Consider the following 26,363-nt stretch of genomic DNA (forward strand, 5'->3'; position numbering starts at 1 on the left):
CATTACGCTGAGATCATTCTGCAAGTGGAGTGTAAATCCCTATCAGAGTGATCCCTGCTGTTACAAGGTGACCCAGCCCTTTCACCCTCTCCTTGTGGGTGTCTCTCCCAGGTGAGACTGGAGGTGCGCTTTGCTGCAGGAGCAGTTAAAGTGCAGGAGAAGCACTTTGTGAATGAGGGTGTCACCTGCAGCCTGGTTCCCCTGCTTCTGCTCCTGCAGGACCAGGTCCTGAGCTGGTTAAGGTAAGTCCCACTGTCGTTATCTCCCCAGCATGACAGACCCTCACTCCACAGCTTCTCCCGCTAGCTTGATCTTCAGATGTACTTTCCATAGCAACATCCCTTACCTCACCCACGTTCTCCTGTGTGGATGGACAGTACAGAGGAGTGGGTATTTCCTGGCTTCCATCAGTCACTTCCAGTGCAGCTATTATGAAAGAGGTCCAAATGTCCATTAATGGCACCAGTGGGGACCCTGAAGGCCTGGAGACGTCTGCACCAGATGGTTCCGCAAAATTCCACCTTAGACATTTGGCTTTTCATTGTCATGTATTAGCTGGACAATATTCACTGTTTTCTATTCTCCATTGTGCAACCCTTCCCCATCTCACCTTGATTTCTAGGCATCTAAAGAGGCCAGCTAGAGATGTGGGTGAATTCTTGGGGTAGTGACTGCATCAGCGTAAGTGCAGATGGGACAGCTGGTGCAACCGTCCCAAGATTCTGGGCAAAGTCTGTGAGGACCTTGTAAGAAAGCCAGTTCTCTGTCACTAGCTTTTAGTACGTCGGTTATGGCTCCGGGATGCGAATATTGCCAGGAACAGGTTAACTGAAGAGGTTTCTGTGCTCATTAGTCAGTATTGGACCCCTGATTGCAGCAGCTGAAGCTTTGAAATTACTGTTTAAATAGTCCCCGGTGCATGCCAGGGTTGTGTGGTTTCCACAAGGTGAAATCTGTGCTGTTGGAGGGAGAGGCCTTGTCCCCAGCATGGAGCTGGATGTGAACTTTCCCTATATTATCCAGACTGGAAGCAGGGGGAATCAGCACATGTGTTGGGCCTGTGCATTCCACTACAGGAACCTGATCATCTTTGAAACGGAGATTATTCTGTGCTGCATAACACCCACGATGGGAGGATCTGGGTGGAGGGAATAGCCAGGGAAGAGGCTCCCAAGCTGGCAGAGTGGTTCATGCCCATAAGCTCCTGACGGGTTGAAAGGATGGAGGAGTACAGAGTCATAAAGGCAGGTGCACGCCTCAATGCAGCTCTTCCCCAGACCCACCTTACACAGGTAAGGCAGAGATTGCTGGGGCTGAGCGATGGAGGTGGGGCCCAGCCTGAACCAGCCCTCTTCCTGGCATCCCTCCCTGGGCCCCCTGTGCTGGGCTGTCCCTCCTGCCCTCTGCGGGTACTAGCACCCATGGGGTGCCTCCCTGAGCTATGTGTGCCTGCTAAGAAAGATATTCCAGGGAGGAACCAGACCAGGGGCCAGAGAAGTTCCAGGTGACAGGAGCAAATGCAAGGTCCTGCCTCAGGTGGGACCCTTGGACGCTGATGTTGTCATCAGGCTGCTCACTGCAGTGTTCACTCTGGACATCTTTCCCTGTACGGATCAGCCCTTTGCTCTGGCACCCTCCTGCGTTTCCCTCACAGTTCACCTCAGCCTTCCTCTGGCTGCCCTTCCTCTAGTCCCCTCCCCTCCATGGCCCCTCACCCTTCCTTTGTGTTTCTGTTTTAGCTAGTCTCCTAACTAAGCCCTCCCCAAGGATTAAAAACAACCTCCCACCCTCCAAAAACCAGTTGTAGCATTACAATGCCATTTGCCAACCATCCTCTGCTTACTCTGCTTGTAGGTTATGCGCCGTTCCCCAGCCCTTGCTCTGTTGTGTCTGGTTAGGCTGTAAATGTAACGAGCAAGAGGGTTGCTGACTGAAGTTATACTATGTAGGACTAATTTACTCTCCCCTTTTTCCTTCACGTCAGCTTATGTCTGTGCTGAAACACAGGTCAGAGAGTTTGGTTTGTTCATTACTTGTCAGCAAAGTGTTACCCAGCAGTAAACCTCAGAGCTGTGGTATGCAAAACCCTGAATGTAGGTGTTAATAGCTGCCTGTCAGCGTTGGAGGGAGAGGGAAAGAGACAGAGAGAGAGACTACCACACAATGTCTTAGGGAGCAAATATTTAATACATACACAAACATTTGCAAACAGATTTTGGAAGACTTTTGAGTAACTTCTTAACCCAAGCTATTAGCCAGTAAGTCTACTGGTGTTCTTTATACAGACTTCCCCACTTTGTTGCTATCATATGTTTCAATACGTGGGTTCATAGATTCCAAGACCAGAAGGGACCATTGAGATCACGTAGTCCAGTGGTTCTGAACCCGTGGGCCACTCGCAGCCCAATCAGCACACAGCTGCGGTCCATGTGACACCCTTAGGGCCATATAAGTAGTATTGGATGTGGCCCACAATGATAAATAGGTTGAGAACCACTGATCTAGTCTGACCTCCCAACACATGCAGACAGGTTCCTCTCTGATCTTCTCAGTCTCTATAGTGTAGTCTCACAGTATGTGTATGTACTATTGACCTAGAATGACATTCCCCAGGGGTACCCTGGATTATCAGGCACCTCACAACCACTTGCCTTTCGCATAGGGTTGCCAATTTTGATTGGACATATTCCTGGAAGTTTCATCACAGGACATAATCTTTAATTACAGATTAATCTGTAATTCCTGGAAACTCCAGGACAATTTGAAGGGTTGGCAACACTACCTTCACAGGAGACAGCCTTGTCTGTGCCTGCTGTGGATCAGCTCCCTGAATCCACTAGCCCCTGCCAACACAAGCCCTGCCTTCCAGGGCCCCGCAGGCCTGGCTCTGTCTGTAGAGGTAGCGCTAGGCACACATCAACCCCCGATTCCTCAGATCATTCCCTGCAGCTTCCAGCCCCTGAACCAGTGCACACTCCAGAGCTACCAGGCCTGTTATTCCCAAAGGGACAGTACCCACCCGCTTGTAAGATTCAGCTCAGCACCAGCACTTTGCACAGCACTTAGACAAACTTATTCTTGTTTTCAGTATAAATATATTATCAAAGTTTAGAGATCCAGGTAACAGTGAGTGAGAATACTGGGAACAGGTGGTTACATGTAAAGCAAAATCATAACACGCTTTCAAGAGACTAAATTTAACTAAGAGGTTAACTTCCTGTCTAAAGAAGTTTGATCTCACTCAGTGTTCTCTTCAGCTTTTTTCCATCAAGCTTGTAGCTTCCCCCATGAAAGGTGCTCAGGCATCTTCTCTGCCCCACAAATACAGTCAAGCAAACCTTCAAAGTGCTCCCCCCAGATAAGGTTCCCTTCCCCCTTCTGATCTTCTCTTCCCGTTAGATATGTCTGAAGTCCCCCTCCCCACAGCATCCTTCATTTCCATACAGTTCAGACTTGATAGGAAGCCCATTGAGAATCAGACAATACTCAGTTTACATGTGAACAGATGGATAAATAACACACACATCCCCGCGTTGTCTGACAGAAAACCTGTTTGCACCGGTGCTGGTGTGCTGAAGAGAAACCAGAAGATTTAGCCAAATTAATTTTAAAGTCCGAGAAGGAGCCACCAATAGTTCTAAGATTGCCTGCTCATTAACTGGATTTAGCAAGGTCAGAGGTAAAGAGAAACCAAGCTTAGAAATGTCATGCTGATTTTATCCTTTGATAGACTGTAAGAGTTCATAAAGGAGCTCACAGATACCTTGCTTATGGTGGTGGTGACATATTTTAGACTTGTCCTGGAAGATTTCAACATGCATATTGACTCTTGCCTCTCTATGATTCTCACCTCTTTGGGCGAATCCACACAGCCAGTCGCACCTTGGACCTGATCCTTGGTTTAGATGTCAATATGGAGGACATCACAGCCCAAGCCCTATCTTAGATCATCACCTCATGAAGATAGTGGTCAGAGCTCTCCCACTTTCCGTGAAAGACCCACAAGTCTGATTTGACCACTAAGACCCCACCAAATTCCAAAGTGTGCCAATAGGACAGCAGCAATCCACGCAAAAGACAAGGAGTCGAGGATCTGGTGAATTATTACCCTTGTGCACTATCCTCAATGCATTGGCCCCTAAACTGCCCCTTCCTCCCTATCACCCATAGATCTCCATGGTTTTCTGACACCCTGTGCCAGACAAAGAGAGAGGGGTAGAAACGGGAGTGTCGATGACGGGAAAACAAAAGCTGAAACAGACAGAAGGAAGCAAAGACTTTCTTCAAGCCTAGGCAGAACCCAGCACTAAGTGCTGTGAAGAACTGTCATCCCACTTCATGGAGAAAATCCTGCCCATTGAAGAAGGCCACGACTCAGATTGTTCCTGAGGGTGCTGTGGGCATAGCAGCGGAGCTGAAGGTAAATGATCTACAAGGTGGTGGGGGATGAGGCAACTTGGGGAGATATTGAGCACAGTGCTTTTATTTTGCAATGCTGTAGCTTGGTTCACTTATGTAAATGAAGTAATGCATATGCATAAAATGGAAACATTGAAGAAGCCTCCTCCCAGAAGGACAATGTATATCTTCACCAACACGGGTTGGTGCTGGGTGGTCCAATGGTTGGAGGGCTAACCTGGAACTTGGGAAACTGGGATTCAATTTCCTTCTCTGCCTGAGGGCTGGTCTACACTGCGAAGTTGTTGACAACATTTTGTCTTTCATGGGTACTTGGAAAAGCCCCCCCCCCAGTGAAAGACAAAAGTTTTGCCGACGCAAGTGGCAGTGTGAACGCAGCTTTGTCGGCAGGAGCACTCACTGGGCTGGACGTAAAGTGCTGACAAAGTACTGAAAAAGAGCATTTACACACGCTGACTTTTAGCAACAAGGCTGTGTCGACACAGCCTTGTCGCTAAAAGCTGCATGGTGTAGACAAACCCACAGACTCTGTGTGATCTGGGGCAAGTCACTTAGCATCTCAGTTCCCCGCCTGTAAAATAGGGAAACCAATGGGTGTTGCGAGGCGAAGTAAATAATTAAAGATTGTCATGTGCTCAGATACTTTGGAAGCAGGAGTTCATGTAAGTACCACAGGTAGGTAGACAGGTGCATGCAGCTAGTGTGCACAAAGGCAGTTTTACTCCATCTGTAGAGCTCTTTCTTTCTTTCTTTCTTTCTTTCTTTCTTTCTTTCTTTCTGAAGCCATCTCTTCCCATCAACACTGGGACGTGCACACTAGCAGGACAGGCTGAGTATTTTGTACACATAATAAAACAAAGCCACTCTGAATAGAAACCAGTCTTTCTCCTACCCTTTAAGATTACTTCTTGACGTATTTTATGTAGACAGGGGGAACTCTTTTACAGCTGTTTGTGGGGGGTGTTTCAAAAGTCGTGTTTTCATAAATGGTATCTGTTTAAAAAGCAGAAAATAAAACAACATGAGTCTCCAAGATGACTCTGCATGGATCAAGCAGCTTCTATGTGTGATACCAGGTGAGCTTCGAGGCAGATCATGAAAAAGTGATAGCACTACCATCACATTTGATAACCAGATATGGCCAAAACCTGAGGAAAGGGGCTTATTAAATACCAGAGTGAACCCTACCATCAACTTCTTGTTTGCTCCAGAGGTGGTAGCAGAACCAGCGGGGTAAGGAGTGCGCTGGAATATCTGCGGCTGGTATGGAGCAGAGTGTAAAAGTGTATCTGTGTCATGGCTGCTCTGCCCCTCCCTGGCACCTCCTGTCATATGAAAGGCTTGCCAGCAGCAGGATGGGGAATAAAGCTATCCAGGATGGTAATCCGCAGCAATTCGGGGGATTTTAAATCTACCAAGTCTCCCTCTCCAGAGATTTGTATTTGATGCCCTGAAAAAAGTCTACAACATTTGAAAAGTGGCTGTTTCTGCATCTGAAACATGCAGAGGTTTCAATTTTGAACGGCACATTTCAAAACCACTTTTTACTCAGGAGCGTAAAGTGGGCATTTCTCAGCGCTCTGCTCCACCCTTGTGTGTGTAGCAGAAGGCACAGAGACTCCTGATTTGGGCAGTTTTGCAACTTCGTGGCAGATGTTTTGCACATTTTAGATAAAACCTGCTTCCTAGCATTAGCTCTCTTGAGGTACTGCGGTGGAGCCCGGCCCTTCCTGAATGGCTGGGAAAGATAGGATGTGGGCAGGGCCGGCTCTAGGCACTCTTGGGGCGGCACATTTCCAGGGGCGGCATTCCGGCCCCCGCCGCCCCAGCTCCCCTGAGCGCGCCGCCGACGCTCCGCTTCTCCCCGCTCCCTCCTTCCCAGGCTGCCGCGGTTGGGCGCGGCAAGCCTGGGAGGGAGGAGAAGCCGAGCGGCGGCGCGCTCGCGGGAGGGGGCGGCGCGGCGCGCTCGCGGGAGGGGGCGGCGGTGGAGCGGAGGTTTCTCTACCCCAGTTACTTCCTGCGCCCGCGAACGCGCCGCCGCTCTCCCTGCTCCCGTGAACGCGCCGCCGCTCCCTCGCCTGGGGGGGGGGAAGCGGAGCGGCGGCGCGTTCAGGGGAGCGGAGGTGAGCTGGGGCAGGACGGCGGGGGGGGGGGAGGGGGAATGCGGCACGCCACGGGTTGGAGGCGGGGCCGGGGAAGGGGCGGAACCCGGGAGGGGGGCACGAAAAAAAAAGCGGGGGCGGCCAAAACTTTTTTTGCTTGGGGCGGCAAAAATCCTAGCGCCGGCCCTGGATGTGGGACTCTGCTCAGGGAAGAAGAAGTTAACCCTCAGCTAAACACAGGTGCTCAGGGGGTGAACTATGAAGAAGTGCTTGGGAGGCAGAAGTGGCAAATGGCTGTGGGAAGTGAGGCTTTACACGCCCACAGTCATGGGACTAAGACCTGGGCTGTGGGTTTCCTCTTCCTGCATTATTTTTTTTTAACTTGCGTTAACTGTTCTCTGGTTATCAGCATTATCCTTGTGTTTCAACTGTGCTGGCTATGGGCCTCCTCTCCGCAGCCTTGCGGCTTGTGCAAAGCAGGGTAAAAACACCTCCAAATCAGAATGCTTCCCTGATTCCCCGTGGGAGCAGCGTTTTTCATCGCTTTCCTATCAGCCTTGTGCCTCACCTCCAGCGTGCATGGTGAAAGGCATTGCTGAAACTTCAAAAATCTGCATTTATTTGGCAAGTTAAAGTGTAACCAGTCCCTGCATTGGCTCCTTAGAAAAGAAAAAAATGACTGCATCAGGAATATCTAATTACACTTTTCTTTGCACACAGATGCTTCTATGCAAGCCTTGTAATGGCTGATGGAAGGCAAAGGGGAGGGAAGCTTAGCAGTTGAGGGGCAAGGTGGAGGTACTGGTACCTGACTGGCCTTTGGAGCTGCTTTTCCTGGTCCTTTTCACCCAGCTGAAGATGTAGAAGATGACAATAGCGTAGCCCAGATAGCCAGGGTACCCGTAAATGCCATAGCTCCACCAGGGTGAGACACCTGGTTAGGGTTGACAGAAACACAGAATGCAAACAAAACATCTTCAGGGTAAATGATCCAAAGTGCTTCACAAAAATGTCTCCAGGTTTGAACCTTGTGGTTGCAGTGACACCTGGGTTTTTTTGGGGGTGTGTGAGAGAGAAACTAACCAGTTTGCCACTTCATGAGCAGTCCCTCATGGCCAGAGTTCCCTTTGCTGCAAGCCTCCCCTATTTTCCCTCTTCAGGGCCCCAGAGAGTAAGTCTACACTGCACACTAAGCCCGGGCTCTGACATAGGTTTGAGGGTGAGCCATGCTTCCAGGCACACAGAAATCAGTCTGATTCAGGTCTGCAAGCACTCAGGACCTGGGTCCGGAAACCCTGCTAAGAGGGGTGGGTCAGAGCCTGAGTCCCACTGGGACTTGGTCCAAGCCCTGTCATTTTGCAGTGTGGACGCAGTTCAAGCTGCAGACCTGAGTCAGAAGATCTGTGTCGTGCAGTATGCATACATTAGCATGGTTGTGAGACCCAGGTCCAGAAATTGTATACCGAGGTTTACAGTGCAGTGTGAATGCTCAAGTGTGTTAAGAGGCAGAGTGAGGGCAGGGCCTTGGGAAGAGGGGGCAAAGTGGGGGCCAGAGGAGGCAGGGCAAAGGAGGGGCCTCAGGGAAGGGGCGGAGCGGGGAGGGCCTTGGAGCCCAGCAGAGTGGAGCACTAGGGTTGCCAACTTTCTAATCTCACAAAACCAAATACCCTAGCCCTGCCCCTTCCCCGAGGCCCTGTTCCCCAGCTTAGTACATTCCCCCTCCCTCAGTGACCTGCTCTCCCCCACCCGCACTCACTTTCACTGGGCTGGAGCAGGAGACTGGGGTGCAGGAGTGGGTGAGGGCTCTGGCTGGGGGTGCGGGCTCTGGGGTGGGGCTGGGGATGAGGGGTTTGGGGCGCAGGAGGGGGCTCCAGGCTGGGGGAACAGAGGGGTTCAGGGTGTGGGAGGAGGCTCTGGGCTGGGGCAGGGGGTGGGGTGTGTGTGTGTGGGGGTGAGGGCTCTAACTGGGGATGCGGGAGGGGGTGGCACCAGAAATGAGGGATTCAGGTGTGGGAGGGGGCTCCAGGCTGGGGCAGGCGGTTGTGGTGCGGGAGGGGGTGAGGGTTCTGGCTGGGGGTGCAGGTTCTGGGGTGGGGCAGGGGAAGAGGGGGTTGGGTTGCAGGAGGGGGCTCCAGGTTTGTGGGGGCTCAGGGCTAGGGTTGGGGCTTGGGGTTGGGGCACAGGCTTACCTTGGGTGGCTGCTGGGGAGCTATGGCAAGTTCCCTTTCTGTCTGGCACTGTGCTTGCACCCCGGAAGAGGCCAGCAGATCCGACTCCTAAGCGACGGTGCGGGAAACGGCTCTGCGCGCTGCTCTCACCCTCAGGCACTGCCCCTGCAGCTCCCATTGGCCACGGTTCCCGGCCAATGGGAGTGCGGAGCTGGTGCTTGGGGTGGGGTCAGCATATGGAGCTCTGTGGCCCCCTCGCCTAGGAGCTGGACCTGCTAGCTGCGTCTGAGGCACAGGGCGGATCCAGGACAGGTAGCGACTAGCCTGCCTTAGCTCTGCACCACCGTCGACTGGACTTTTAATGGCCCGGATGGCGGTGCTGACTGGAGCTGCTAGGCACCCAGTCAAAAACCGGACATGTGGTCACCCTATGGAGCACCCACTGGGAAAAATAAAAGCCAGCACCTGTGTCTGTGCCCACCTAGTGTCTGAAACACAGATAGGTTTCAAGAAGTGATAGCATAGGTCTTTGTTTGCTGCTTTCGATCTCTATGTCATAGCATAGGTTAGAATTATGATAACAATAATTCATAATGAGTTTCCCTCTTACCAGTCTCAGCACAGAGCTGCAGGATGAAGTCTTTATGCCCAGAGCTGAGTACATTCTGGGCCACACATCTGTAGTTCCCAATGTCGGATTGCTGTATGTTAATGAGGGTCAGGGATGCGTTGTCCTTAGACAGGATGGTGCGGTTTCCAATTGGCAAAGGCTGGTTGCATTTCTGCCACGAGTAAGATATGGCATTTCCTTCTGTCCCCAGGCAATTCAAGGTGATGTTTTTCCCCTGATGAGGAGCAGATGTCTGTCTGGTGATGTGCACATTCGACACAGGTACTGAAAAACCACAAGAGGAGCTGTCAAGTTATGGTGACCTCCAAACACAGGGTAATGGGGAAAGCAAGGGACTGTGGGTAACATTATGTACATTCCCGCAAAGCCTCACTGCTTTGCATAACAAATCTGCATTCTAGTCTCTACTTTAGAGCTGGGCAGAATACGTTTCATGAAAAGTTGTTCATCAGAAATGCTTTCACTGATGTTTTCAAAGCAAGAATTTCCCGTTTTCTGGTTCAAAATAATTTTTTATTTAGAAATTGAAGCAAATTAGACTGGGAAAGAGGTTTTTTTAAAATGTCAAATTCAAAACAAAACCTTTCAACTGGCCCAAAATGGAAACAAAAATCAGATTTGGGTTCATTAATATTTTTGAGATTTCAACTTTTCATCCCAATTCAAGATGGGGAAAAAAGGTGAACTTTTGAAAATATTCACAGGATGGGAAAAAGGTTTTCCAACCAGCTCTGGTTGTAGGTACATATCAATGATTTGAAAGTCTATTATCCATTAAGTTTAAATTTACAAGAAACTCAAACCTTTGACTATCTGGAAATCCCCAGTTAAGGCACCAAGCTACATTAACTCTGCCAATATAGAGACTATTTATTCCCTTTGCATGCAACGTATCAAAAACGTACACATCACAGGGTAGATGGTCCCTGTGAGTAGAGCAGACCCAGTGCTCCTATGTCAGAGCAGGTGGGCCCAGCTGAGTGAATTAAAAGTGGGTGAGGCAACACCTGGCGCTATACTCCCCTTCCAGAGGGCAGGAAGGGGAGAAGTGCTTGGGACAGGCAGTGCCTGGGAGAGAGAAGCCACAGTGGAGTAGAACTAACTGCTGTGGTGGGTCCCTGGAGCAAGCAGCCAGGTGCTCCAGAAAGAGCTGGCTGGAACTGGGAAACTGCAAAAAGCAGGATCACCAGAGACCCTGGGACAGGTGTGTGTGAAACCCAAAGACAAAGGGTGAGCTAAGGGACGGTTTCTCTTTGTTTAATTTGCTTTGTTTGGACAATAAACCTTCTTAAAGCGGACTGGGCATGCTTGGAAGCTGGGGAGAAGTTCTGCCCTATGACAGTGCACCACACAACTTTGGCTTATTAATCTGTTACATACAATCATGCCTCTGATATTAAGCATGATGGTTTGTCACATGTTATTCTTTGCCCTTTTCATCTAAGTGCTGCAGTTTCAGGATCTGGGCATGTGAGGTTTGTATATGGATACATGTTGTGTCTGTGGGTGATTATCTGCCTTGTGGAATTGGAGCCCAATGCTGTTTGGTGCTGAGTACCTTCTGCAAGGTGCTGTGTGCTCTTGGCGTTTTGTAGGATCAGGGAAAAGTGGTGTATGACTGCTTTTATTTTGCCATTTGCCTGTCAAGAAATCATACAATTATTTGAAGTGCACTGGGTTTGACTGTGAAGAAGGCTGAAAAGTGACCCAACCACTCTATGATTAAGATTAAGTCATTCTAGTTTTTTGTGGTCACTGATCAGATGATAATATTTGCCATGGATGGATATGATAGTATAGGTTTCTGATTGTCTCATGGTATTGCTATGGGAGCAGGGTTCAGGGGTTTTGGCTACATTAATACTGAATTTCTGTATTTTTTCAGTGATAATTCTTGGTCTGTAGCTCTTCTATAAGCAGTTCATTGTGAGCATTCACTACTTGACATTCAAAATTTGACCCATTTTGATTGGACTGATATATGGTATGCACCTGTTCCAAGATTGGATGACCATAACTGTTAGAATTTTCTGGTGCAAATATTTGTGACCACAAATTCAGAATTCACTGTTCATGAAGGTTCCACAGGGTTGCTTTAGAATTCACTCTTTTAGAACATTCTCCACACACACACACACACACACATTCTCTCTGAACAGGATTTGGCTTCTCCTTGCTTCCTAAAGAAAACCTTCTGATCTTTTTACATTTGGACGTGTTTTCTTTAAACCATATCCTCCCTCCTCCCTACCCCATTTATACTGCATTGTCAAGCACCAGAGTCTTATAGACCTCAGTAACAGGCTGGGTTCAGGTATTCATTTTTGTACAGTATTCGTAGCAGCCCCTAGATGGCCTAGCCATGATCAGGGCCTCATTGTGCTTGCCATTATGCAAACACATAGTAAAGATGCTTCAAATAGACACAATAAACAAAGGGTGGGAAAGAGCAAGTATTAATATTATCCCCATTTTATATGTAGGAGAGGCAGGAATTGTCCTGAGTCCCAGTGCAGTGCCTTAACCACAGGGCCACCCTTTCGTCTGTTGTTAGTCTCCATGGTCAATAAACTGGCTTTAAACAGAACCAGTTTATCAGTTCTCTGTACGTTCTCTTGCATACCTCCCTTTGCCCACTTCAGCCTTTTCTAATCAAATGAGGGCAGGTGTGTGCACTGGAAATTTGTCACTGTCTAATCAGCGGAGGTGGCTCATGCAACTTGGGCTGCCATGGATTTTACAAAAGGCCACTTACTGATCACTGTGACTCTTGACTTGTAGATCTGTTGCTGCCTGTCAAGCAGCTGGATGGTCAGTGTATAGACTCCTTCGTCACTGAAAGTCACACAATGAATCGTCAAGGAAAAGTTCGTATGAGAAAAGACAACTCTCTTCTTGTAACTTTCATTAATATAGATGTTCTTGGAGCTGGGTGAGTATGTTAGAATGGAGACCTCTTCGTTCCTGTTCAGCTGTGCACACCACTCCACGTTAAAGACCGAAGAAGCATTCAGATTGGTCCCCATCAGCAGCAGTGTGGTGTTGAAGTGCCAATAGACTTCTTTAGTCTTTTGGTGCATCGTGACCTCTGAGGAGAAGAAGTCAAGCAGAACAGCATTAGTCGTGCTGGAAAGGTGGCCAGAAGTTAACTCACATGTTGCTCAAAGAAGTCAGAAGCCGTGTTGGAAGGAGGAATATTATCAGTGCTCTGGGGTGCATTGGCAAGGACTACCCTCGCCTGGGCCTCCTTCAGAAATGGGGAACTCGATCATTAACCCAGAGCCCAATCACCTCATCGTTTGTATGTGCACAACTCCAGCTGAGTGTACACAACTGCCATGAAGGGTGGGACTCTGGAGTCAGAAGAGCAGCCAGCCCAGCGTTTATTCTGAGGTGCATAGGAAGAAAAGCAGGGAGTCAAAAATTTTGGAGCGTGACAGTGAAATGTTTGCTCCAGTGAAAAAACTGGGGGGATTTAAGAGGAAGCTCTTCTAAGCCCACCATCATGCTTTCCTTGCCCAGCAGGTTTGCTCGCCATTATGATCCAATGACTGCCGCACTGTTGGGCTGAAGACCATGTTAGAGAAGGGGAAACTGTTTGAAATCACCTCATCCACCTGCTGAGCTATTCTAACCTTTGACAGCAAGATCTCGAGCAAGATACCGAAGCCACAGTGTGTCCCGATCTCATACTGATTCAGGTGTGTTTTCTTTTGCTGTAGCAAATCTAGGACCAGACATGTGACCAGCTCAGAAAGACAGATACCACGGTGAGATATGCCTTAGAAATAGCTAAGACAGATGGGGAAGAGCATGGAATGAGCTTCTCCTTTCCTAAAAGCACCTAATAAAGATATTTAGGTATGTTTTAAATGCCCAAGAATTAAAACTGACAGAAGAGAGAGCACCATATTTTCAGTGTCTGTGTAGCCCTGTCTAGACTGGAGTTTTTAATCCCTGCTGTAACTTGAGATAATTGGCTGCCATTTAACTCCACCTAATTAACGTGAATGTAAATGCAATGCAAATACTCCACATTGCTCTGGACACCAACATTTGTCCCTGGTTGTAGCTCAGCATTGAGTTCAACCGGATCTTGTTGCACTTGTGACAGTGCTTTGATTCCACCATGGAGTAATGGGAAAATATTCTCTCTGCAGTACTGTTGCTGACTGAGGAGGAGCAACGCAAGAAGTGGCACAACTGCTTTTCAGCAGAGACATTTACAGAAGCTGTCACAAAATTAGGCAAGCCTTTCAACTGCTTTGCACGTGACTTGCAGATCCCAAGTCAAAGCAGCTGCAGTAATTATAAATACGGAACAGAGGAAAGATCTGTGTCCAGATTCTCTGAATTAAACAGATGGAAATCAGTGCAGGCCCACAGTCCTAGACCCCACCCTGCTGCCCCCTTTCTCAGCACTCTGCTCCCCACTAGAAGCAGGAAAGAGCATCCCCTGTGCTCCATAGCAGCCATGCAAGAGGAAAAACTTGTTGAGCACCCTGTGCACAAGGGCCGCTCAGAGTCTAGCCATTGCTGCTTTTTGCCTGTATAGGATGTGCCTGCATGGCACTAAGTCCCCTAACTTGGTCACTCTGGAAGCCGTTTCAAGAAGCACATAACCCTACTCCTGTTCAAGTGACATGTGGCTTCACACCTCTTGTTTCCTTTTTGGCATCAACACCTCTTTTGCCTTTCCTCCTCTGCATACCCAAGGCAATGGCCATTTTGCAACCCGTGTTTCTCAGAACTGATCTCACTTCCTGGCTCTGACAACAAGGGCCAACCTTTCAGACTCTACAAAGGGCAAATGGTGGGCAAGTGGCTGTCAGCACCTCATGCACCAAGGAGTGGAGTTGATACTGTGCTGGGGCCAGAGCAATATACAAAGACAAGGGAAGGGAGACAAATGTCACATCATGCCCAGTGTTCCTAGGGCTTAGCATCTGAGAAGGTCTAGAACAGGGGTGGCCAAATCGTGGCTCACAAGCCGCATGCGGATCTTTTACAGATAAAGTGTGGCTCGCAGAACCCCACCCCCATTCTCCACCTACCAGACTGCAGGGACAGGGAACAGACCTCAGGACCTCTGCCTTGCAGCGGGGTGGTGGAGTAGGGGCTTCTGCCCAGCAGGGAGGGGTGTTTTGGGGCCACAGACCCATGGGATGTGGCAGCCAGGGCTCGAGCCTTCAGCAAGAGCAGTGCTGAAGCGCCGAGCCCCGGTAGGTGTGCCCTGGCTCTCAAACTTTGGAAGATTGTTGGATGTGGCTCGGAGGGTCAGTAAGTTTGGCCACCCTGGTATAGAATATGCCAACAATAGTTGGGTGCTGCTACTCCACTGACCCCCTGTGGGGAATTTTTATTTTTAGCACAGCTGTCAGTACAGGGTGAGACAAGGTGGGTGAGGTGATACCTTTTAGTGGGCCAACTTCTGTTGGTGAGAGAGATGAGCTTTTGAGATACACAGTAAAAGATATGACCTCACCCTCCTTGTTTCTCTAATATCTTGGGACTGACCAAGCTGCAACAACACGGCATAGTACAGTGTGATGCATTTTACAGCTGCTATTTCTCCTGGTATTACTCCTCAAATTACTCAGGTAAATGCAGCTAACAGCGAAGGCTCTGGGCCATCACAGAGCTTAAACCTTTCTCTAAAGGGCTGATCCTAGACAGTGCAAGCCAGTGGGAGCTTTGTCATTGGCTTCAGTGGGAGCACGATTGAGCCCTAAGTGCAGATGCAAAGAAGTGCACTGGAGTTCCTGGATCTGCCGCCCCTGGAGAGCTGAAAGCAGTTACCTGATCTCCCAGTTGGGAGGGCAAATCTTCTGCTTGTCCAAAGGCTCTGCACAACATGGGTAACAGCCATACAACTTTTCCCCACACTGAACTACCAAACTGCCTTTTGGACTTCACCAAAGGGTAGGAATGCCCAGATTTAAATAAAGGAATCAAAATGAGATCAAGAAAAGGCACATCTTATTTGCCAGAATTTTTATTTTGCTGCACTCACCCAACTCTGCTCCTAAATTGAGAAGTATGTTGCAGAGAGGAGACACAGTCTGACTTTCAGATCAAAGACACAGTGCATACAAGATAGTTAGCGTTAGACCCTAGACAGACAAGGAGACAACAGAATTTCTTTCCAGACATGCCAGTTCCTGTGACATAATCGTGAGTTTTGTGATATTGGGTGTTCTGAAAGCCCCAACTCCTGGTGTCGTGTGTATGAGAATCTGAGCTTAAAGTAAATTTCCAACCTTCATGGTTGCAGAGGAAAGCTAGAAAACATGATCCCTATGGGATCAAAAGTGAGAAGACAAAAAGACTCCAAATTCGTTCTTTTACAAAAATCTCATGGTTTTGGGGGGACCTGGCTTATGAGTTTCAAATCTTTCGGGCTGGCAATACTGCAATGAGATGGTCCCCCCCACATTGAACTTCCCTACATTCATCTATCACGTGATCATTCCCTGTTCTGTGGCCACACTGAGGGCTTCTGCTCCCAGGCTGTCGCTCGAGTTCATGGGGACTAAATTCACTGCAATTGTTTATTTAAGAATCTTTATTTTCAAGCATGAGCGAGGGAGAAGGCAGGGCACGCTGGACATGTCTTTGGGTTTAAGAGCAGATGTCTTAAAAGAAATATCTATGCTGATTAGCAGCTAAATTGTGACTTTAACTACATGCCCATACAGGGGAAGTAAGAACCCTGCTTATGGGTCTAACTGGACATTGGACTGGGAGGAGTTTGTGGATGGGCAAAGGCCAGCGACATGACTTCCCTCACCCGCTCACTGGCATAGGGGATATCATAATTTGTTGCTGGTATAGGAAAGCAGCAAACTACTGCATTTCCTTCTCCTTCCCCAGAAGCCAGGAGGAAGCAGGGGTAGAACTGTGACTCAGAGGGGTGTCTTTGAGTCACAGTGCGTCCCGGGGCTTCTCCTAACTTGGCATTGCTTTCTCACTACCCTTTGTTCAGGGCTGCATCTAGGGTCACAGTCCAACCCTGTGTGATCTGACTGACTGAAAGCGTTTAAGTTATTTCTGGTGCGTGGTTTCCTGGTATCTCCTCCGTCAGCGGATGGTGAGTTTCCTTGGGAAACAACTTTCTTTTAAATTTAAAAACTTTCTTCAAAGCTGTTATAGGGCTGGTGTGATGCTGGCTCACGGCAGAATCAGCCTTACTAAACCAGTCATTACTGCAGGACATCAGGCACATCAGTAGATTCATGGAGAAAGCTCAATGGGCAATTTCCACTTGCTTGCCCACTTTTTCACTTGCTTCTTGAGTCTAATCTCTCCACTCCCATGTAGCTGCCCAGAGTTGTGGGGATGGGAGAGGGAGAAGCAGCCTCACATTTGCCTTTGTGTGATGAGGATGGAAGTGGGGAATGGAACCTGTGGATACAATCTGAGCTTCTTGGGACCAATGCAGTTGGGCCATAGGGAAAGCCAACTGAAGTCAGTAGAATGACTCCCATTGACTCGAGTGGACTTTGGATCAGGCCTCTCTCTGCACCTTGGGTGTCCAGTTTAACCATTTCCTGTTCCACAGCGATGAGTGTGGCATAACAGATCAGACAGACATACTCCAACAAATAACCCAGCAACTGCTTTTCTAAAAGATCTGCTCAGTTCAAACAGGAATTAATTCAGAGAAGCCTTGGAATCTATTAATCATTCACACTAGAATTCGGGATACTTTTCTTTCTGTGAACATTCTGAGAATAAACCCTTCCTCATCCAGACTCACATGGAAGGGGGGTTTGTCATTTGTGCCCCAGCTGAACCCCACTGACTTCAGTGGGGCTCTAGGCATGCTCGAGTGTCCACATAGGTCCTGATCCTGCAAGTGGATGAAAGTTGATAAAAGGGTTTGTGAATAATTGTAAAACAGAGCAACAGGTTTTATGTGCAAGAATATTAATATTGGGTTGGCTTCCCCCCCCCCCCCGCCACCTTGTATTCACCCAATTCTGTTCCACAATCTCTATTGACAAGGATGATGTATTTGATGCAGAGTGAATACAGCTTGACTTTCATAGCCCAGACGTAACTGGTGGTGATGGCAGGCAGAATACGCTTGCTTCTATTAATTTAATTTTTGGTGTATAAGAGTGCCCATCAGTACATTCTCCAGGCATGGAGTAATATGCAAAAACAAGAATTTGTTGAACAATAACAGCACGAAAGACATTTTTCTCTATCACACAACTGTAGACTAGTTCTGTCCTCAAAACATCCACACACACACACACAACCTCATCAAGCTAACCTTGAAAACTAAGCCCATTTGATAAAGGGATTATTGCTGGATGGTTATTGTCACAAAAGTTGCTTTAACATCAGACACAGACATCACTTCACTTACCAGGAAGAAGGCAAGCAAGATAGAGCAGAAGAGCAAGCAGCATCTCATGCAGAGTTTCCCGGGGCGTGTTCTTCCTGGAAAGTTACAGAAGAGCTAGAGCCTGAGATAAAAGGAGTGAGAAGTGTTGCTTTAATAAACATTTTTTACAGCAGTTTTCTTGGACAAATCTATCTTTGCATCTATCAGATAGAAAGGCTGGCCTCCTGGGTCCCAGCTGAGTGGTTTCAGTTTAAAACCTGGTTCTATCACAGATACTGTATGTAAACTTTGACAAATCACTTAATCTGTGAGATGCTCGTGTAATTAAAAAATGAATCATAATGCATATGCACAAGGGTGGGGTGGGGGGATGAATTCAGGTTGCACTGCCAACTTCAGTTCTTGTATTTCCTAATTTTCCACTGTGTGACTTTGCAAGCTTAGTGTCCTTTTCATATAGCTTTGGGATGGAATTTCTTACATTTTTAAAAACATTAAAAGTTGAAAAAACAAAAATGTTATTTAATCACATTGACTCCCTGTGTGATTCATCAGCCAGGTAGGGAACTTTAGTTCCATAGCATGGTACTTTACCACTTCAGCTAACAGAGTAACTGGTAGCAGTAAGAGGTTGTCATCTTCTATATAGACCTGCGACTACAGGGCGCTGAGCTGCGCACTTTGTCAATGGGTTTCACAGCTATATTTGTTTGAGAGCAAAGGAATGTTGAGATTCAGGTATAATGGGTTAAGTTCCAGGTTCTGGAGGGGAGTGTGCTTTAGTGGTGGCAAATCTTCTGTGCCTTCACCAGTCTGTCCCCTTCTGCTCCTATCCTCCCCTCCCAACTCCTGCTGCATTCCCACTGCTCTCACCTGTGTCCCCAGCCCTTGACCATGTACCCCACCTCTGCTCCTATCCTCCCATCCCCAGCTCTCAACCCCTCTTGTTCCTATCCCCCTCCCATCTTCTATCCCGTCCTGCCCCCATCCCCCTAGCCCTTCATCTCTTCCCCCCTCTGCCCTTCTCCATTCCTCACCCCTCTGCGTCCCAGTCAGGATGCTTTCTCTTCCTCCTCTGTGGAACCAGCAATGGAACACTGAGCACACAGGAGAGACACACCCGGCCTTCAGCATCCCAGTCCAGTCCACTGAGCCACACTGCCTCCCTTTACTGTAATGCTGCATATAAGCCTGACCCTGCTCCCACTGGAATCAATGGGGGTTTGTTGTGGATTCCACTGGGAACAGGAAAGGGCCCTGACTTTGCATTCCTTGCTGGCTTTCTCCTCCTAACACACCTCCAGAGGCAGGAAAAGGGGTTTTGCCTGTAATGTGTGGGACGCTGGCAGACCAGGTGCCAGCTCATGTCAGGACCTCTGGGCCTCATTGAACACTGCCATATGCATAGCTGGAAACCAGTCTGGCTCGCCTTGGTGTTAGCATTGTTAAAATAGATATTAGAATTATTATAAGACTGTGTTTAATGTTTAGACTTTATGAAATGCTTGTAGGATGTTGCATATATTAATCTTACTTGTGTGTATACTTTAAGGTAATATGTAAGTGTTTGCTTCGTAACTATAGATGGATTTGCTTAAACTGTAAAACCCTACAGTCAGAGACGTGTTACCAAGTGTGAAATGCTAGCTTGCCAAGAAATATCGGCCCCTGCGCAGAAAAAACAGAACTACAGACACCAGAGAAGCCATTGTGGAACATCAGCGGACAAAGAACTTCGCAATTGCTTCTCCCAGACCTACAAAGAGGGGACTAGGATTACCAGGAATCTGGTTTTCAACCAGAATGACTGGTCGAAAAGGGATCCTGGTGGCTTCGGTCAGCACCGCTGGCTGGGCCGTTAAAAATCCAGTTGGCTCTGTGCGACTCCCAGGAAGCTGCCAGCATCTCCCTCTGGCTCATCACACTTCATTGCACTGCGACCCCTTTCTAACAATAAAAATTACTTAATGACCCCAGGAGGGGGGACCTAAGACCACCCTAGCCCTACTGCCTGGGGGTGGGGTGGGCAAACCTGAAGCCCAAGGGCTTCAGCCCCCGGCAGGAGGCCTGTAACCTGAGTCCCAACGCCCAGGGCTGAAACCCTCAGGCAGTGGGGCTCAGGCTTTGGCTTCAGCTCTGACCCCCAGCAAGTCTAAGCCAGCCCTTGTGACCCTATTAAAATGAGGTTGTGACCTACAGTTTGAGAACTATGGGTGTACAGCATCATCTATCACACAGGCAGGCTTGTGGCCAGATAGAGTGCTAAAGGGGACTGTCTGTGACTCCGTGGTAAGGCTGCTATTGTGCTTTAGGAGTTCACACTTGATATGTGGTTGGTGAAATCTATTTATAGAACTCACACCCAGTTTGGGTTTTTTGCCCTGCTTCTTGATAGTCTGCCTGGAGGTTGGTGCTCATGCCTGTGAGCCACCATAGGCAGCCTGACAGTATGTATCAGCTCTAATTAAAGAATTTCCCCCATTAACTCAGTGTGTGGAGGGGAAGTTGGGGTTGCAAAGGACTGGGGCAGCTCCACTTCTGTCTTTCAGTTCTTCGTTTTAGAACACACATGATCTAGAACAAAAATGCCAGAAACCAGCTTTCCAGAATTCAGCTTCCTGGCCATTACAACCACTAAAGATCAAAGCAGCACACCACAGACTTTCATGGCCCGATCCTACAGTCCTCATTCAGGCAGGATTGAGCCCATAAAGGGTTAACAAATCAGAAGGAAAAATAAGCCCCAATGAACTCAGCCTTTCCATCTTGAAAACAATCAATATCAAAGTGTCAGCTAAGTGTAATGTCACATTTTCTGTTAAAAAGAGGGGGAAGCAGATTAGAGAAACAGAGGTTAACAGCCTTATAGAAAGATAACCTTTAGAGACATGGCTGTTCCCCTTTCTTTATTAATCAGTATACACCTGTCTCCATGAAGAAAGAGATCACTATAACATATGGCACATACTGTAGCATGGAACACAATAATTCAGACAGAGAAATTCCTCTATAAAGGCTGGACCTAAAAACTTTACCAACATGAGTAATCTTTACTCACCTAAGCAGTCATGTGTCTAAGGGCTTGGCTATCCAAGGACATTCAGGAAAATGAATTTGAATTAACTAAAGGTGTGGATTAGTGAAATTGCTGTGTGATTGCTCTTATTCAGAATTAAAGTGACCTTCATTTTGTTTAGCTTAATTCACTTTGGAATTCATAACCTAAGTGTCGTAGGATAGAACCCTACTTTTGGCCCTGATTCTGCATTGGGCTCAATTAACATGGACCTTTGCAACCGGACAGAGTCCAGTTTACTTCAATAGGAAGTAGAGGTGCAAGGGTCCACACAAATGCTTCTTAATACAGGATCGGAGCCTTCGTTAGAAATGATCTGCATGCAGGAGGCATATGGAAGAGGACCGTTCAGCCTTGGAGGCAAAGTGAAATGTTAGCCCGATAAGCAGATGTATTTCAAAAGCAGTTTAAAAATAATGCAGTGCTCAAGACAGGCAGGAGTGGAAGAAGATAATATGATGTGAGGCAGAGAGTCGGAATAAAGGAAACAAAAGGTAAGAGTGAAAATACTAAAATGAACCTGAGTCCCTGGCAAAAGGCTGAGAAAAACCAGAATTGGGTACCATAGGGAGTACAACACAGAGCCCTCCCCACCTATTAGTCTTCAAGCAAAACTCTTACTGAAGCCAACGAGAGGTCTACTTTGAATGGATAGACCCCCACTAGAGCTTACAAACTACCAAATCCCTGCTCCTAAAAGAAAAGAAATAAGCATCCTAAGTGATTGTTTTCTAATCACGGTGCAGTAGCAGAGCCTTCCAGGGGACTTAGATCCAATGTGCTGGGAGGATGGACACACTCATCGCTTAACACAGCTTTTCTTATTCTGCCCATATTCTGAGTGAAGACGAAATAAACTTTTACAAACACTAACCTTCCTTCCTCCCGCTCAGGACTGCGTGGACTCTGTGTTGGGTGACAGAGGAGAGTGGCAAGGGGGGTACGTGGAGGGAGGGGAAATGACACATCTACTTCCTGCCTCTGGAGGTGTCTCGCAGTATGAGCCATGATGCAAGACAAACAAAAGCCCCCACAGTGACATATGAGCAGCACCATTGTCTGTGGAAAAATTCAGAGAAAATGCTGATTAGTGAAATCAAAGGGTATGATTTACCTGCTATCAGAGGAGTGATTGCAGCTTGGGCTGGCAAATCCATGTTGGCTTTAATTGAGCTAGCATGGCTAAAAATAGCAGTGTGGATGATTTAGAATTCTCAACTCACTTTAATTCTCAGGGGGTTTCCTGGTTCTGCTTTCAAGCAGAGGGCTCTGTAGGGAAGTGTGAAATCTGGATTTTCAGTCTGCAGCCAGCCAGCCAGCCTCAAGTGGGATGGGGTGAGCTATGCCTTTCTATTTTAGGGAGCAGCCTGCTTTCTCTCTCTCTGGTTTTGGTTCTTGTGTGGCATCTTTCTGGACTGGAAGAAATAAAGTTGTCTTACATTGCAACCTTCCAGCTAGAGTGTTGTGTTTTTGCCTAACTTCTCTAAGTGTAGGCTAACCAAAGGCATTAGGGCACCTCATATACAGAGAACACTGAAGACATAAAAAAAACTTGAACACAACTAAAATCTCTGTGACTAAGGCCTGGTCTGTACACTGTTTGTGTGGTTTAAATAGCTCACTAAGAGGTTTGTTTGTTTTTTAAACCAATATTGTTAAATGGGTCCAACCTGTAGTATGGAGACAGTTATATTGGTATAAAGAGGGGAATAAGCTATACTGGCATAAGCAGGTGTGATGGGATGTACAAACCCCACACTGGCCAGAAGAAGGGTAATGAGGGAGTCTGGGCCCAGTCACCCCACCCAGCTATACCTCCAGTGTCAGGTGTGGAGAGGGGAGTTAAAAGGAGAGAGCCTAACAAGTTGAGAGCTAACCAGGAAGGAGAGCAGATGCAGAGAAGCCTGGTTGCTAGCCAGGAACTGAGTCTGCATGCCAGCAAGGCAAGCCTCCCTGGGGATAGGGTATTTGAAGACAGGCTGTGATGGGATGAGATCCCCACACTAGCCCTGCAAGAGCAGAATTGGGCCAGGTGGGCCCAATCAGCTAATTAGGCTGCAAACAGGGGAGCTTTTGCTGGAAGTGGCTAATTAGAGAGATTTCAGAGTAGCAGCTGTGTTAGTCTGTATCTGCAAAAAGAAAAGAAGTACTGTGGCACCTTAGAGACTAACAAATTTATTTGAGCATAAGCTTTTGGGAGCTACAGCTCACTTGTGCAGGAACAGGCAGGGCATATAAATCCAGGAAGCTGGCTACAGGTTGGGGGAGCTGGGAAAAGCTGCAAGAAGGCAGGCAGCAGTCTCTCCCTGGGAAGAGGGTTCTTGGAGCTGGTACACCCCAAAAAATAAGGGGAATCAGAGTGTAGAAGCAGTCCAGGGAAGGAGCAGTGAGGGCAGAGGGAGGAGTCCAGAACTGCTGAGCTGAGGGTCTCTAGGCTGGAACCCAGAGTACAGGGCGGGCCTATGTTCCTTTACCAGCCATTGGAAAGTGGCAAGGGGATTGGAGATGCCAGACAGACAGTGGGTCTGGAAGGACTTTGAATTCCCTGGAAGGGGAGGACCTTAGCTACCTGGCTGGAGGGCCAAGCCACGAAGATGAGACTGCAGTCCCTGAAGTGAGAGGGGCTGCATGCTGAGACAGTACGGAGTGTGACCACACTGGAGGGGGAGAGCAATGCCTGGCAGAGCTCATTCCCAGGATGGCCAGCAGGAGGCACTGCTAGCAGTGAGTGAACCTGTGACACAGGCCCTAAAGTGAAAGGCAGGGTTTTGCTGAAGACTTGCTGGATGGGTGCCCCCTCACACCCCCTGCTTGAGTTCCCTGTGCCTCTGCGGGTCACAACTGAGAATACCAAATTCAGGACAAACTCCTGAGAAATAGGGCAAACACACCCCAAAACTGGTGGTTATTCTCCCATAGAATATACCAAACCAGCAACAAAAGTAAACTTTTCTGTTTCACCACACTGGTTAACAAAAAGTCAGAAAAGCAGTCTCCTTTGGAATTCCAGTCCTTGTATCACCACCAGAGACTCTAAACTTAATGATTGGTTATTTAAAACCAAGTTCATCAAACAAAAGTGTTCTTCTGATCCCAAAGGACCAGCCACATTCCCAGCTCAATATATAACTCAGATCTTACCCAATAATCACGCTGTTGCAAATCCTTTAGTATCTAAAATCTAAAGGTTTATTTATAGAAAGAATGTTGCGAGTTAAAATTGGTTAAAGGAATCAAATACATACAATAAATGCAAAGTTCTTGGATCAGGCTTGTAGCAGTGATTGAATAAACTGCTGGTTTGTTAAGTCTCTGGCTGCTTCCAAATCATTGAAATGTCCTCAGTCCATTGGTTAGAATGCTCCTGTTAGTATAAATTCATAGTCCAGAGGTTTGAGCAGGAAAGAGGCAAAATGGAGGTGTTTCCAGGGCCTTTTATAGCTTCTGCCAAGTGAAGGGAATCCCATTGTTCTCACTATGGAAAATTACAGGTTACAAGTTGGTGTTTGGGGTCGCGTGGGCAAGTCACATGTCCGTGCATGATTTTGCGTCATAGCAGAGGCCACCACAGGAAAGTCCATTAAGCGTAGATAGGCGTCTCCTGTGGTCCATTGTGAGGTAAGTGTTCTTTGATAGGTCACTCAATTTGAATAGTTCCTTCACAATGTCCTGGATAAATACCTTGTTGGTGTTCTCACGTGACCAAACATTTGAAATACAGGTATATAGTTAATATTTATAACTTCAGATACAAAAATGATACATGCTTACAAATAGCATAATCACAGTCAGTAAATCGTATCCTTTCCATATACACCTTACTTGACATACTATGTATAAGAGTTGTTGCAATTTTATAACAGTGATGGCAACAATGATCCACATGGTTGTATTTTGTCAGATAACTGTCACACCCTGTTTTCCCTTGTTTGGGGTCTTTGACACCCCAGAACGGGTGGAACTGAACACAGTGTCTTAGCTGCAAGGCTGAGGCTCCACAAGCCTGGACCCTGTGAGAGGTGGTGACTGACCTTCTGAGAGAGCTTTTGGCAGGGTGAGTAATGCCATGTTGGGCCACCAGGGGGCATCACAAAGATGAACCCTGCCACAAAGCCCTGCACCAAAATTGCACAATGGTGACTGAGATAGATATTAATAATCCCATCAGAGATTGTGCCCTGTAACTGGGAGGTGGGAGGGAAAGGTAGTTCAGGTGCTCAGGAGGGCTCTTTCCTGGATGTCTCACTGGCTAGTATGGGATGACTTGGAAAAACTACTAGTGTAAGCATCTGACACGGTCATCATCACTGCAGGCTCTGAGCACTGCCTCAGTATTTGGGGCTTTATCCTTACAATGCTTCTGTGAGGTGAGGAAATATTATTCCTATCTTTCAGATGGGGGAAGCGAGGCCCAGAGAGATTACATGGCTGCCCAAGGGGAGCGTGTGGCAGAGCTGGGAATGGACCCCAGTTCTCCTGAGTCCCCATCCAGCACCTTAACCACAAAACCAGCCTATACTAAATCTAGCTAATCGTCTATTTGCTATCCTAGTACCATTGACTCAGGATTCCTTGTCCTCACACAACTGTAGGAAAACTGAGTAGGTTACCTTGCTGGAGGGTCAGATTAGGTATTTTCTTACCGGATGCATGACTGGAGTAGTATTCAACCCTGGCTTGACAGCGTTGGTGTAAATAAATTGCACTTTAAGTAGCACAAAGGAGGAGAGATAGCAGGGTCACTTCTACTGGCCAATATGGACATTACTGGATACTTAAGTTCCCATTGTATTGGTATTTACGACCTGTTGTAATACTCTCTTCTATATATTTCAATCCATGTTGTTTATAATGGCTGATACGCAGCGCCCCCTTAAGGATCTGTGCTGTATGTGTAGCGTAGATGCATTAGGTTAATTAACTGCTTTACATGAAATGGTAAATAGGTCTGAGGCCATAAAACATTTCTTTGCTGAGTCACATCCTGCATAATCCCATTGAATTTTGGGAAATCTGCAATAACACTCAAACAATCACAGTGACAAATCCCAAACTTGTTTTGTTGGAGAGGATTCACCTCTGATGATGAAATTTATACTCCCTTCCAAAACCCAGCTCTCATCACATCAAAAAGGATACATGACACTGGCAAAAAAGGCACTGGAATGTAAGGGTGAGATGCTATTTATCCTCCATTTCCCCAAGTGGGGAGTGTCCCCACTTGTGGGTGGTGGAGGACTAGCTGAGTGGGTACAGACAGGCCTCTCAGTTGTCCTCCAGTCTCAACTTTTAAAAAAGAATTAAAGCCAACTCTAGTCATGGTGGGAAAGAAAATCTTGAAAATGTGACCTGAGTATAACCAATTAGAGACACAAACCTGGGTTTGCAAAGAGCTTGAAACAACAGCTCTGAGGTGTGAGCTGCCCCACTTTACGTCAATGGATGCTAACTCAGATGCCAATGATGATAGTTAACAGTGTTGATACCTAAGATATCTCACTGTTCATCAACAGAGGTAAGAAAGAAGATTAAGTTTATTATGAAGATGTACACAGGTATTTCTCAAAGTGAGGGGACAGAAAATGTATCTATTAAGATGTTTAGGCCTTTA

The 26,363-nt window shown here is 47.4% G+C and overlaps 2 long non-coding RNA genes across 5 annotated transcripts; one reads left to right on the forward strand and one right to left on the reverse strand.

Moving 5' to 3' along the window:
• Positions 1 to 5,155: 5,155 nt before the first annotated feature.
• Positions 5,156 to 8,849, reverse strand: LOC140917581 (uncharacterized). The gene is made up of 3 exons (XR_012160906.2): positions 8,711 to 8,849; positions 7,330 to 7,455; positions 5,156 to 5,412 (listed from the first exon to the last, which is right to left on the reverse strand). It is a non-coding gene; the product is annotated as an uncharacterized LOC140917581 (long non-coding RNA).
• LOC140917582 (uncharacterized) lies at positions 6,375 to 18,205 on the forward strand. 4 transcript variants are annotated; one of them, XR_013636246.1, is made up of 3 exons: positions 6,375 to 6,542; positions 9,511 to 9,635; positions 12,102 to 18,205. It is a non-coding gene; the product is annotated as an uncharacterized LOC140917582 (long non-coding RNA). The 4 variants fall into 4 exon arrangements; XR_012160907.2 differs by having other exon boundaries at positions 9,511 to 9,581; XR_012160908.2 differs by lacking the exon at positions 6,375 to 6,542 and adding an exon at positions 6,668 to 6,761 and having other exon boundaries at positions 9,511 to 9,581.
• The last annotated feature ends 8,158 nt before the right edge of the window (positions 18,206 to 26,363 follow it).

The sequence above is a fragment of the Lepidochelys kempii genome, chromosome 9 (genome assembly GCF_965140285.1).
Source record: "Lepidochelys kempii isolate rLepKem1 chromosome 9, rLepKem1.hap1, whole genome shotgun sequence".
Lineage (NCBI taxonomy): Eukaryota > Metazoa > Chordata > Testudines > Cheloniidae > Lepidochelys > Lepidochelys kempii.